The sequence below is a fragment of the Oryx dammah genome, unplaced genomic scaffold (genome assembly GCF_014754425.2).
Source record: "Oryx dammah isolate SB20612 unplaced genomic scaffold, SCBI_Odam_1.1 HiC_scaffold_13, whole genome shotgun sequence".
Taxonomy (NCBI): Eukaryota; Metazoa; Chordata; class Mammalia; order Artiodactyla; family Bovidae; genus Oryx; species Oryx dammah.
The window spans coordinates 40,780,568-40,793,669 of NW_024070197.1; positions in this window are offsets into that span (position 1 = coordinate 40,780,568).

Here is a 13,102-nt window from a genome sequence, read left to right on the forward strand (position 1 = left end):
CAAAATATGCTTTATTCTCTAGGAACAAGAGAGATACTCAACTACCAGTGATTCCTTAGATACTTTGTGGCTTTTTACACCTCTGAATTTTAAAAAAAGGCTTTCCATCTTCCTCCTGTCTATCTGGAGAACTCCTATTCATCCTTTAACACCTCAGGTGTCACCTCCACTGTAAAACCTTCCCTGATAACTACCTCCCACAAGAGAATAAATTCTTCCTTTATATTGTTTTGTATATTTGTCTAGAACTTTCTCTGCATGACTTCCCTACTAGGGATAAAGATAGTACCTGATATATCCTGTTACATAGCTTACACTCCAGAAATATGTACAAAACGGAACTAGGAGAGCTCTCAATCATTGGCTGGATTTGGTGTCTTTGGCTGGGGCTTTTTTCTCTTGGATTCTACCAGAAACAGAACCTGAAACAAAGAATTGAATTCAAGTAGTTTATTTAGGGGGCTTCCCTGGTAGCTCATATGGTAAAGAATCCACCTGCAATGCAGGAGACCTGGGTTCAATCCCTGGGTTGGGAAGATCCCTGGAGAAGGGAACATCTACCCACTCCAGTATTCTGGCCTGGAGAATTCCATGGACAGATGAGCCTGACAGGCTACAGTCCATGGGGTCTCAAAGAGTTGGATACGACTGAGTAAGGTGATCCTGGAAACAGTGATAGAGGACAGGGAAGGTAAGAAAGAGAAGGAAACCAATAGAGAGGGCCTTAAGAAGCAGTCACTACTGTGGGCAGCTGGTGGTCAGTCCTGCTGAAACCTCTGGGCCAGGGGTGTCTCAGATCTATCCCATCCCCAGGCAAGAAAGCTGGAGTATTTATCCATGAAGACTGCTCCCAGGGTGCTAACTTACCAGCATTTCCATCCTGCCTGGTGTGTGGGCTGAGCAAATTCTTGTTGCCTGAAAAAGGCTCCCATTAGAGTCCCAGGTTCGGGCAGTAGGAAGCTGGTGGTTGGGTCTATGTTGGCAAGAAGAGTAGATTACAAGGGGTGTGGGCAGGCCCTGGAGTGTCCCCTACAGAGATGAAGGGAGACACTGCCCGCCCCCACCTCCGCACCCCTCCCATGCACATCATTGGAGGGTCTGACAGCAAAACTTGAGGGTTCCGCCTTGTGGTTTCATAGAATTCTGGAGACTAGCCTGAGGCTGGGCTGAAGGGGAAAATGTCTCTCTCCATCTGGAGCCCAGACTCCCTGCCTTCAGATCCAAGAGCCATGGGGCCATGTGGCTTCTCTCTGTGCCCTGCCTCCTGCCCCTCCAGGTGGCCTGAGGGCAAGTTGGGGGCAGACGGCTGGAGCATTATCAGAGCTAACGTGATCCTTGGGGAGGCATCACTTCCACTTACCACGATGCTTTGTGACACAGGCCATGGGCACAAGGCGCTGTTAGCCCAGCTCTGGCCATCTCCCCTCAGACACTAAGACCCTGACACACAAAGGCTGGTCTGTAGGATATTTGGAATCCAAGCGACTCGGTTCTGGAAGTGTCCTGAAGGTAGTATCAGAACCTGCGCCTCCACTGCACTGATGGGGAAAATGAGGTCAGGGAGGAGGAAAAGTTCCCTGTACATTTCCTCCTTTCCTTCTTTCCTCTCTGTTTTCTTTCTTCCTTCCTTTCCGTTTCCTTATTTTGTTTTTCTTTTGATCAGGGGCATTAGACCTATGTCCTGACCACTGACCTGCCCTGGATGGTTGGTGTACATTAAACTGCATTTCCAGACAGCAAAAAAGTGCCCTCAATAAAAGACCCTGGTGAGCTGCAGTCAGTCTCCTTCAGGAGATCTTCCTCTAAAGCCTCCCAAGTGTCCTCGAAGCTTCCAACCTACTCAGATGGTCAGTCCTTTCACCCTTCTCTGTGGAGCCTGACCTGGGACCACATCCAGGCACTGGCACTAAAGAGCATCTATCTGTCATTGATGATGGATACATCCATTAACATCGCCTGCCTGGATCCAACTACAGAGCAACATCTCCACATGGACAACAAAAGACACCTGGAACCCCTGTGTCAAAGATAGAATTCTTGACCTCCCCTTGTTTACCTGCCCACACACACCTGCTCTTCCTTGTCTCCATTATTCCAAGTGATGGCATCGTCTTCCTTGTAGATCCTCAAAGGCCCAAAACCTTAGAGTCCTCTTTCTCCTGCTCCCACAACCAATCCGACTGCAAACTCTCTTGGCTCTATGGTTCCCATCTCCCCATCTCCGAGGTCACCAGCCTGCTCCCAGCTATGTCATCCCTCACCTGGGTTAGTGCCGTAGCATCTGAATGGCCTCTGCCTTTTCTCGCTTTACCCCTGAAGCTCTACACAGACACCAGGAAGACCTTCTAGAAATGAACTCAGATCCTATCCTTCCCTCTCTCCAGAGGCTCATCTCATTTGGAATAAAATCTGAAGTTCTTCAGCGGGTGAGATGGATTAACGAGTAAACCATCCTTTTGCACACTTGGTACTGCAAGCCTGGACAAGCACATGACCGCCCCCCGGGAGGACCGAAGTGCTGGGGGTGGGGGAAGAGGACAGGTGTGCCAGGTGGGCTCACAGGGCTGGGCCCTGACTCCTGCTCTGCTATATTAGGGCTTTTTGGAGAGGGCCAAGTCCATCAGCAAGATGGAGATGGACGGGAAGAAGAAGATAGGCAAAAGTTATGTCAGGACTGGAACTGGGGAGGGCGAAATGGATGGAGGTGTTCAAGGCAAAGGGATTCAGTCTCCTGGGAAGAAAGGACATCCCCCTTCTGCATGAACCACCAAATGACATCCTTTGACCCTAAGGTGGTCACGTGAGTTATGACAACAGAAAACTCACACCTGGTTCACGTCCCTCTCCAAGGCAGAGTGGGGTTGAGGTCAGCTGATCAGGATGAACCCTAGTCAGGCTGACACAAGAGTTCTATCCATCTAGGGAATGAATATTAGAGCATGATGGGACCATAGAAACCTTCATGCTCAGGTGCACTCTGTGAGAAGACCAGACACTGATAATCTGATGAATGTAGACTCTTCCAGAAATACGCACACACACACACACACACAGCATTTAAAAATTTAGTGTGAAATTTCTCACACATAACAAAAAGCATATAAAATATATGTAAACAGTTTACAGTTTAAGTATCAGTAATATGAATATATAAGAACCCACCCCCTGGGGGATTCCCTGGCAGTTCAGTTGTTAAGACTCCACACTTCCATTGTAGGGGTCATGAGTTCGATTACCAGTCAGGGAACTAAGATCTCACACACCAGAGGATGTGACCAAAAAGGAAAAAATAAAAATTTAAAAATGAATTTTACAAAAAGAACCCATTCTCTTGGCTTAAGAAATAGAACATACCCTACAAGCCCCCCTGTGCCCCTCCCCTTGCTACTCTCCCCGACTCCAAGGTAACCACTTTCCTTTATTTAGTAAATCATTGTTTCTTTGTTATTCTTCACGGTATTGTCACCCATGAATCTATTCCTAAGAGTACATTCTTTAGCTTTGTCCTTCTTTGAACTTTACATAAAAGGAATTACACTACAGATATTGTGCTGTGACTTCTTTGGCAGAACACCATATATTTGAGATTCATTCATGATGATGGAGTTAGCTGTAGATCACTCACTTTCATTGTTGTATATATTCATTCTGGGCTTCCTTTGTGGCTCAGATGGTAAAGAATTTGTGCAATGCAGGAGACCCGTGTTGGATCCCTGGGTCAGGAACACTCCTGGGGAAGGAAATGGCTACCCATTCCAGTATTCCTGCCTAGAGAATTCTGTGGACAGAGAAGCCTGGCAGGCTACTCTCCATGGGGTCGCAAAGAGCAGGACATGACTGAGCGACTAACACTTTCACTTTATTTTCATATATTCATTCTATTGTCTGAATTATAACAATCTATTTATTCACTCAACTATTGAAGTGGACTTCAATGTTGGACTGTTTCTAGTTTTTTAAATATTTTGAACAATGCTGCCTGGATTCTTTTGTACAGACAGCTCTGATGCCCATGTGTAGAGTATGTGTTCAGCTTTATCAAATAAGGTCAACTTTTTTTCTCAAGTGGCACCAGCTGAAACTCTGTTATTTCTTCACTTCCAATTTCTTTACATCCTCGGCAACTCTGGGTATTACCTGGCTTTTATTTTTTATCACTCTTTAAGATGTGATTTTAATGTGCGTTCCCCCAACTTCTAATAACCTGCAGCATGTTTTCACACACGTGTGGGTCATTTGTGTTTTGTTTCCTTCTGCAACATGGTGACATGTCATTTGTGCAATTTCGTGTGTGGTTTTTTTTTTTAATTGATTCACATGTGTGTGTGCTAAGTTGTTTCAGTCGTGTCCGACTCTTTGCAACCCTACGGACTTTAGCCTGCCAGGCTCCTCTGTCCATGGGATTTTGCCATTTTCTTCTCCAGGGGCTCTTCCTGACCCAAGGATTGAACCTGGGTCTTTCAGGTCTTCCGCATTGGCAGTCGGGATCTTTACCACTAGCGTCTTCACAGTAGTTCTTAATATCCTGTGCACAAATCTTTGTCACTAATATTGCAAATATCTTGTCTTGGTTGTATGATGTCTTTTTTCTCTATATGGTGATTTTGGTAAACAAGAGGTTATTCATTTTAATGTATTTTATTTTTTTTGAGTAATTAATTAATTTGGCTGCATCGGTTCTTAGTTATAACACATGGGATCTTCATTGCTGCAAGCGGGATCTCTCTAGCTTCAGCACATGGTCTTAGTTTTCCTGTGGCCTGTGGAAACCTAGTTTACTGACCAGGGATTGAACCCACATCCCCTGCATTGGAAGGCAGTCCTAACCACTGGACCACCAGAGAAGTTCCTATTTTACTGTATTTTAATACAGCAATCTTTTCTTTTGGTTTATGTATTTATGTCAGAAATCTTTCTCTACCCATTATTTTCCTAAACTATATTTTAAAGTTTGATAGTTTTCCCCTTCATATTTTGGAGAAGGAAACAGCACCACATGCCAGTATTCTTGCCTGGAGAATCCCATGGACAGAGGAGCCTGGTGGGCTACAAACCATGGGGTCGCGAAGAGTTGGACATGACTGAGTGAGTAAGCAACATTAACAACAACCCTTCATGTTTATATCTTTAAACTATATGAAAGACTGATGCTGAAGCTGAAACTCCAAAACTTTGGCCACCTGATGCGAACTGACTCATTTGAGAAGACCCTGATGCTGGGAAAGATTGAAGGCAGGAGGAAAAGGGGACAACAGATGATGAGACGGTTGGATGGCCTCACCGACTCAATGGACATGAGTTTGAGTAAGCTCCAGGCATTGGTGATGGACAGGAAGGCCTAGCATGCTGAAGTCCATGGGGTCACAAAGAGTCGGACACAACTGAGTGACTGGACTGAACTGATACAGAGGTGATTTTGTATAGGGTATGAGATAGGGATTCCACTTCACTATTTCTCAGGTAAATCACTGATAAACTGTCCTGGCCCATTCATTAAGTAGTTATATCTTTCCTGCTCTGTTTGGCAGATTATGGTCACTCACCAACCAAGTCTCCTTGTATAGCTGGGTTTGCCTCTGGGCTCTTAATTCTGCTCCATTAGACTGTTTTCTGTGTCCAAGTAATACCACATTGTCTTAATTAACATTGTTTTCCAAGTACAGACTTTCAGTCATAAGATGACTATGTTCTAGGGCTCAAAATTACGGCATGTTGTTATAGCTAATAACACTATATTGTATATTTGAAATTTACAAAGAGTAGAGTTTATGTATTTTACTACACACACAGAGAGAAAAGGTGTGAGATAACAAACTTGCTAATTAAGTTAATTATGATAATCATATTACAATGTATTTGTATATCAAATCACCACATTGTACACTTTAAATACATAAATTTTTTGGTCAATTATACCCCAATAAAGGGCTTTCCTTGTGGCTCAGCTGGTAAAGAATCTGCCTGCAATAAGGGAGACCTGGATTCGATCCCTGGGTTGGGAAGATCCCCTGGAGAAGGGAACAGCTACCCACTCCAATATTCTAGCCTGGAGAATTCAATGGACTGTATAGTTCATGAGGTCACAAAGAGTCTAACATGACTGAGCAACTTTCACTTCACTTCATATCCCAATAAAACTGGGAAAAAAGCAAACAGCATTACTTTATGATAAGCTTTTCTCTCTGATGGGGCATCACCGACTCAATGGACATGAGTTTGAGCAAACTCCAGGAGATGGTGAAGGACAGGGAAGCCTGGCATGCTGTAGTCCATGGGGTGGCAAAGAGTTGGACACAACTGAGCTGAACAACAACATCTAATGGGGCAAGATTCAGCAGCTCTTTTTCTTTGAAAGTGTCTTGGCAATGCTCTTCCCCACAAATTTCAAAATCAGCTTATTGAGTTCCATGAAAAATCCCATCAGAATTTCAACCGTGATTACATTGAATCTACAGATCAACTTGAGGAAATGACTTTTTTTTTATAGTATTCAGTATTCCTATTCAAGAAAACAGTACTTATCTCTGTGTATTTTTCATTTTTAATATAAACAGCATTTTATTTTTATTTTTTCTTACATATTTACTTATTTGGTTGCATTAGGTCTTATCTGCAATGCATGGGCTTACTTGCCCTGTGGTATGTGACTTCTCAGTTCCTCGACCAGAGATTGAACCCGCATCCCTTGTATTGCAAGGCAGATTCTTAACCTCTGAACCACCATGGAAGTCTCTACACCGCATTTTAAATAGAGGTTTAGGGGACTTGCAAACTCTTGCACAGACTCTATCTCGGGATCCCTGACACAACGGCCTGCTAGTCTCTGTGCTGCTTCCTTTTTCCTCAGGAAACATTTCCCAGTGGTGTCACCAGTGATACATAATACATATGCATACATCTACCTTCCCACCCTCTTCCTACTTGTCTATCTGGCCTTCTGATATCTATTTCTAGGAAACATACCAAGTTACGCTTTTCCTTCAGTCTGGAGAGACAGAACGGCTAAACGCGTGAACTTGGTAGCCATATTGCACGAATTTTAATTCTGGCTTCTTCCTATCTGTGAAATCTTGGCCAAATTCTCCTATTTCTCTGTGTCTCATTTTCTCCATCTGTAAAACAGGTAAGATGGTGATGACAAATAGAACTTAGCTCATAGAATCGTCGAGAGGATTAAATGAATAAATACATGCAAAGCACTTAGAAGAGTGCCTGGGATAGCATGTGTTACTCCTTGCTGTTGTTTCAAGAAGTTTAACCTCTTCACATCCATGGGAGGCAGGGATCTTCTTTAGAATTTCAAGGACATCTGACTTCAAATTCCTAGTCTGGGATGAAGTAGCAAATATGGGTTAGTGTAACAATTATGCTTGTGGAATTGGAGTTTTAAAAAAATGTTGGATAGGTTCAAAACCTTGCTTCACCATTTACCTACTGGGTGACTTTGGTTTCTGAGCCTCAATTTCCTCATCTGTAAAATGGGAATAACACAGCTATTAAATAAAACAATCAATGGGAAAGACTTTGGTAATGCTTTAGGAAGGGACTCATTTAGCAAGGCTCCGTGATGTGAGTTACAGTCATGTCCTTGAAGGTCATCTGCTTCTTTCTAGAGTTCTGCAGCCTCTTTGCCACTTTCGCAGCTCACATTAGCCTAGCAGATTGTTCGAAATGCAGATTCTTGGGCCTGGCCCCAGAAATTTATATACAGTGGGTCAGCAGCGGGGACCAGGAATCTGCATGCCTGTGGCATGTTTAATTCCTATTTTAAAATATGCAATTCCAATATTAACGATATGTTTCCAAAGCATGGTCCCAGGTTGAGAGTGGCTATAGCAATTCACACTCGCCATCTCAGTGCCTTCTTTTCCTAGCACTGGGGCTTCCTTCTACTCTGGCCACACTTGGCAAAAAACATTCAGCCACTTCCTGGCTGAGCCACTTTCTCCCTGGGAGAGATGAACGGGTGCCCTCTAGGGCACGGAAGGAGAAGAGCTGTTTCCTGCTCATTGTCTAAGGTATAGTGATAGAGTTACCAGGAGAAGCCATAAAACCCCCAGAGCAGGTGTGGGGGACAGGCAAGGGGATGGAGGTGGGAACTGCACTCTCATCAAGGTGATCTTCATGAGGCTTCAGCACAATGAAACCAAGGGCTGCGGGATCTGCCCCCAGTCTGGGCTGGTCCCACTCTGCTCTTGTGCCTGGGAACCTGAATCTAATAAGTTACTTAGCGAGGGCAGCACAGGCAGTAGCCACACTCTGTGGACCACACATAGAGAACACCTGCCCACGGCACATCTTGTGTGAGGCCTGCCCCCTACTCTACCTGTCATTTTTAGCCCTGTTAGCCTGGGCTGATGTGTGCTTCAGTTCTCTATACAATGGGGCTTATCATAGTACTTATCTCATAGGGTAGTCGTAAGGTTTAAATGCTTCATGACTGTGAAATGCTTCGTGCTGGGCACATACTAAATACACAATAGAAATCTGCAATATGTTGGAGTCTTTCCATTCACTGATGCATGAATCACATGAACTTGATTGGTTTATTGGTTCTAGATGCATTGCACTAAGCGGGCTTCCCAGGTGGCTCAGTGGTAAAGAGTCCACCTGCCAGTGCAGGAGGTACAGGCTTGATCCCTGGCTGGGGAAATGCCCTGAAGAAGGGAATGGCAACCCACTCCAGTATTCTTGCTTGGGAACTCTTCTGGACAGAGGAGCCTGGCAGGCTATCATCCATAAAGCTGCAAAAGAGTCAGACACAACTCAGCAAGTAAACAACAGCCATGCTAAGCTTTATTTCACATAATACTCGTTATTATTATCCCCGTTTTACAGATCAAAGAATTAATAGTATTACCTATACTTCAATAATTTTTTTAAATTTTTCCAAAAAAAATTAATAGTGAAAGTGGTTAAATGCTTTGCCCAGGATCACATGGATAGGATGGGACAAAGGCTGGGATTTGAAACCCAAAACTAACCTGGCTCCAGGGTACATGCTATTAACCACTGTTCTATCCTGGTGGCTCAGGGTCTCCCTTTTTGGCCCCCACTTTCTTCATCCGCCTCACTTTCTCTCCTGCCCCACTCAAGCCCCGCATTCTAAGCAGGTCTCCTCTCCCTTTTTATTTGGAAGCCTGAAGGCTGTGGCTGATGCAGTTCTGAACCCAGCATTGTCTGTCTGCAGCCACCATCTTCTCTGGTCCCTTCTCCTCAGAGCTGGAGTCCTTCCCTCTCAAGGCTCACCACCTCCTCCTACCCCAATCCCTTATGTCCACCCTACCTGCCACCCCTGGGACCTGCCACAACGCCATCCTGCTTCTCTTCTATTTTCCTTCTCTCTCATTCCCGCTGTCCCACCCAGGTCTTCTCCATCCAATGGCACCCTTGCTCAGTGTGGCATCATGCTCCTTTCCCTTCCTCCCAGGGAGCTACCTTGAAGAAGACCCTCCACCCACACACGCCTCCCCCTAACTCCCAGGTCATTTGGGTAGTGGCAGAACAAGGATTCAGACCCTGACCCCTGACATGTGGTCCAGGGCTCTTCCACATGCCACATCCTCTCCATGGGGCATTTATCAGACTAGGTGGTCTGGGCATACCCTGAAGGGATGAAGCAAGGGACAGGGAAGCTGAGATGAGGAGCCTGGTCCTGATGGAGGGAGGTCCAGGCCAGGCGGGATTCTGGGTGATGACAGAGCCTAAGAGAGGTCATCATTAGGCCTTCCCTGCTTATTCCAGAGGATACAAAAATGCACATACTAACCCTCCACTGCACTGCTTTCCGTGCGGTGAGACCAGGCAGCCATTTCACACTGGCCAGGGATAGATGAGCGCTCTTGAACTGAAGTCAGTCCAGATACTCCTGTCCCTACCAAAATAAAATGCGTATTTCTGCTTGTGTGTATGCTGGAAGGTTTGAGGAGAAGCAGTGGTGAAGGGACTTGCAGCCTTCAGGAACTGGGGTCAGAGCTGCTGGCCTCACAGGGGGACATGCGGTCAGAGAGGAGAGACAGCAATTATATTCCCTGTGACCCAAGAGCAGGACTGAAGCCCATACACACCCCCTGCAGGGGGTCAGCACCCAACTCACCGGAGCACAGGATAGGGCTTAGAGGGCTGTATCAGGCATGGGAGAAGACACCCTCCCAGGTGTGGTGGCCTGGTTCCCAGATGCATCCAGGCAGAGCCCCAGTTGGAGGACAAACCTCACAGTGGGGACTGTTTGCTTGACAGGTTCCCAGGCGTGCACGAGGCTGGGGAAGGAGCCCTTGGGAGGAAGGGGATTCTTCTTCAAGGCTTTCCCAATTCTGCTCATCATTTTACTGATAATAATCACTCCTGTTTTTCCTCCCTGTCTCATAGCCCACTCTGAATAAGACCTCAACCTACTCCCCAAACCATTTAGAAGCCAGGATGGCCAGAGCTTAGCAAGAACCTCACTGCTCCTTCCTGAAGTGGGTCATGAGACACTGATGGTTTAGGGCCACACAGGTCCTGCTTTAAATAACACTGACTCACATAGGAAGAAAGCATGACCCCCTTCCTACTATAAGAGAAGAACAAACCTGACTCCATATTGGATCTGTTTTTTCTACTTTAACCTTTGTGTTCCATTGCTTTTGCTTCTGTTTAAGAATGTTGCCTATACCCTGAAATGTACAGCACAGCCCGTTCTCAAGGCTCTGACCTTGAAGGATATAACACTTTTTCATTCATATAGAGATAAAACAGTGCAGAACAAGGAGAACAACATTTGGCTCGTTGGAGGTTTATAGGAATGTTGTGACCGGACTTATGTGGACAATGGCAAAAACAAAGGATTCTAACAGCGAGAAGTTTGCAACAACCAACCATGCTCCTCCCTCACCTTGCCTTTAAAAATGCTTTGCCAAAACCCTTCAAGGAGTTCCATGTTTTTTAGGGGAATGAGCCACCAGTTCACCTTGCATGTCTCTGCAATAAGCCTTTCTCTGATCCAAATTCCAAAAACACTGGGTCTTTTTAACCCTGACTATTGAAGGGGCACTTCTCCTTTGCTGATCCCCAATTCTACAGAGGGAAATCGGGCTTGGAGTCAGACCCTTTTAGCCCCCCTCCTCCGGAGCCTCCCTTCCCCAGCCTCATGAATGCCTTGGAAACTGTAGGCCAAAGTCCCTGCAGTGGGGTTTGTCCTCATGCCAGGGCTCAGCCTGGATGCATCTGGGAACCAGGCTGTCATACCGGGGAGGGTGTCTTCTCCCATCCCTGATACAGCCCTCACCTGTGCTCTGGTGAGCTGGGGGCTGACTCCCTGTAGCACAATTGAATAACAGCATTTGGTCTCCTTGCATATTTGTATATGGCATGTGGTAGTGGTTTTCTAGGGCTTCCCTGATAGCTCAGCTTGTAAAGAATCTGCCTGCAGTGCAGGAGACCTGGATTCAATCCCTGGGTTGGGAGGATCCCCTGGAGAAGGGAAAGGCTTACCCACTCCAGTGTTCTGGCCTAGAGAATTCCATGGGGTTGCAAAGAGTCGGACATGCCTGAGTCACTTTCACTTTCTTTCTCTCAGTGACTTTCTATTTCTGATGTTACATAAAGCTTTCCTCATTATTTACAACTTTAACTTAATGATTTTATCTCAGACTTATATAAAACTATAGACAATCCTATAACAAACAGCTAGCGGACTTAAGTGAGAAAAACATTAGATATATGGTTGAAGTCCCTGTGTCTCTCTCCCCAGTTGTATCCCGCTCCCTCCCACCTCCGCTGGCATGCCACCATCCTTATATAATGTTGATTATTCCCAAGCAGGTATCTATGCTTTTACTAGGTAGGTGATAGGTAAGTAGATAGGGAGACAGATGGATGGCTAAAGATAGATATAGGAATATACAACTATAACGGGCTTCCCAGGTGGCGCTAGTGATAAAGAACCTGCCTGCCAATGCAGGAGATGTAAGAGATGCGGGTTCAATTCCTGGGTGGGGAAGATCTGGAAAAGGATATGGCAACCCACTCCAGTATGCTTGCCTGGAGAATCCCATTGACAGATGGAGTCTGGCAGGTTACAGTCCATGGGGTCACAAAAAGTTGGACATGCCTTGGTGACTGAGTATGCACGCATGCATACCTGTATAATCACCACCCAGGCCATTTTAAAAAGTGATCGGCACCCCAGAATTCCCCCTATGTTCCTCCTCTCAGTCAACATCTCCCCCCACCCCAAAGGGAACCATGACCTTACCCTCTAACGGCATGGATTGGTCTTACCTGTCTAAACAATAGAAAGGATTGTTTTGCACGTTTAAAGTTTATACAAAAGGCATCATTTTGCAGGAATCTTTCTGAAAATGTTCTTGAGCTTTTTCCATGTTGTTACTCGAGCTTCCTTTTTAAAACAAATGTATTTGATTTAGAAGAGTGAGTTGACTTAAAGGAAAACATCAAGGGCACACTGGGACAGTTTGAATGTGGACAGCCAGAGAAACAATGGCTCTAACTCCACTGCTTCCCCTTTTACAGATGTGAAAACTGAGGCCTGACAGAGTAAGAACCGTACCCCCAGGTCACTTTGCAAGTTCAGAGCACAACTGGGATGAGGGCCACAGCCGCAAATGTCAGAAGCCAGAGATCTTTTCTATTGTGTCATGCTGCCAAGAACTTCTCTCTTCACCCCACCCCAGGGCAACAGATACCAACACTATTTCCTAGCCAGGAATAGATAGTTCTTCACCTTGAACAGCAGAAAGTGGACTGATTTTGTGAGTTGATTGTTGGAGAATTAAGCCTGGGATTGGGGTGGTGTGGTGTTGGAGGGGAACAAGACAGCTGTCCAGTCTTCAAAGTTATGACAAGCCTTTCACTTGGCAGCCCACCTCGGTGACCTATATTTTAATATGTGCTATTAGATTATTGCTAATGAGACATCTTAGGGATAAAAGAATTATGCTCACTGGCCGGGCTGTGGTAAAAGTACAATTGAATTAAGGGCTGAAATCGTTTAGGACTCTGCTAGACAACCTGTCCCCCAGGCTGGGCCTGAATGGAGATATTAAGCTTTGAAAATTACACAGGAAAAATAAGTATAATTGATCTAAGGTAACTTCACTCG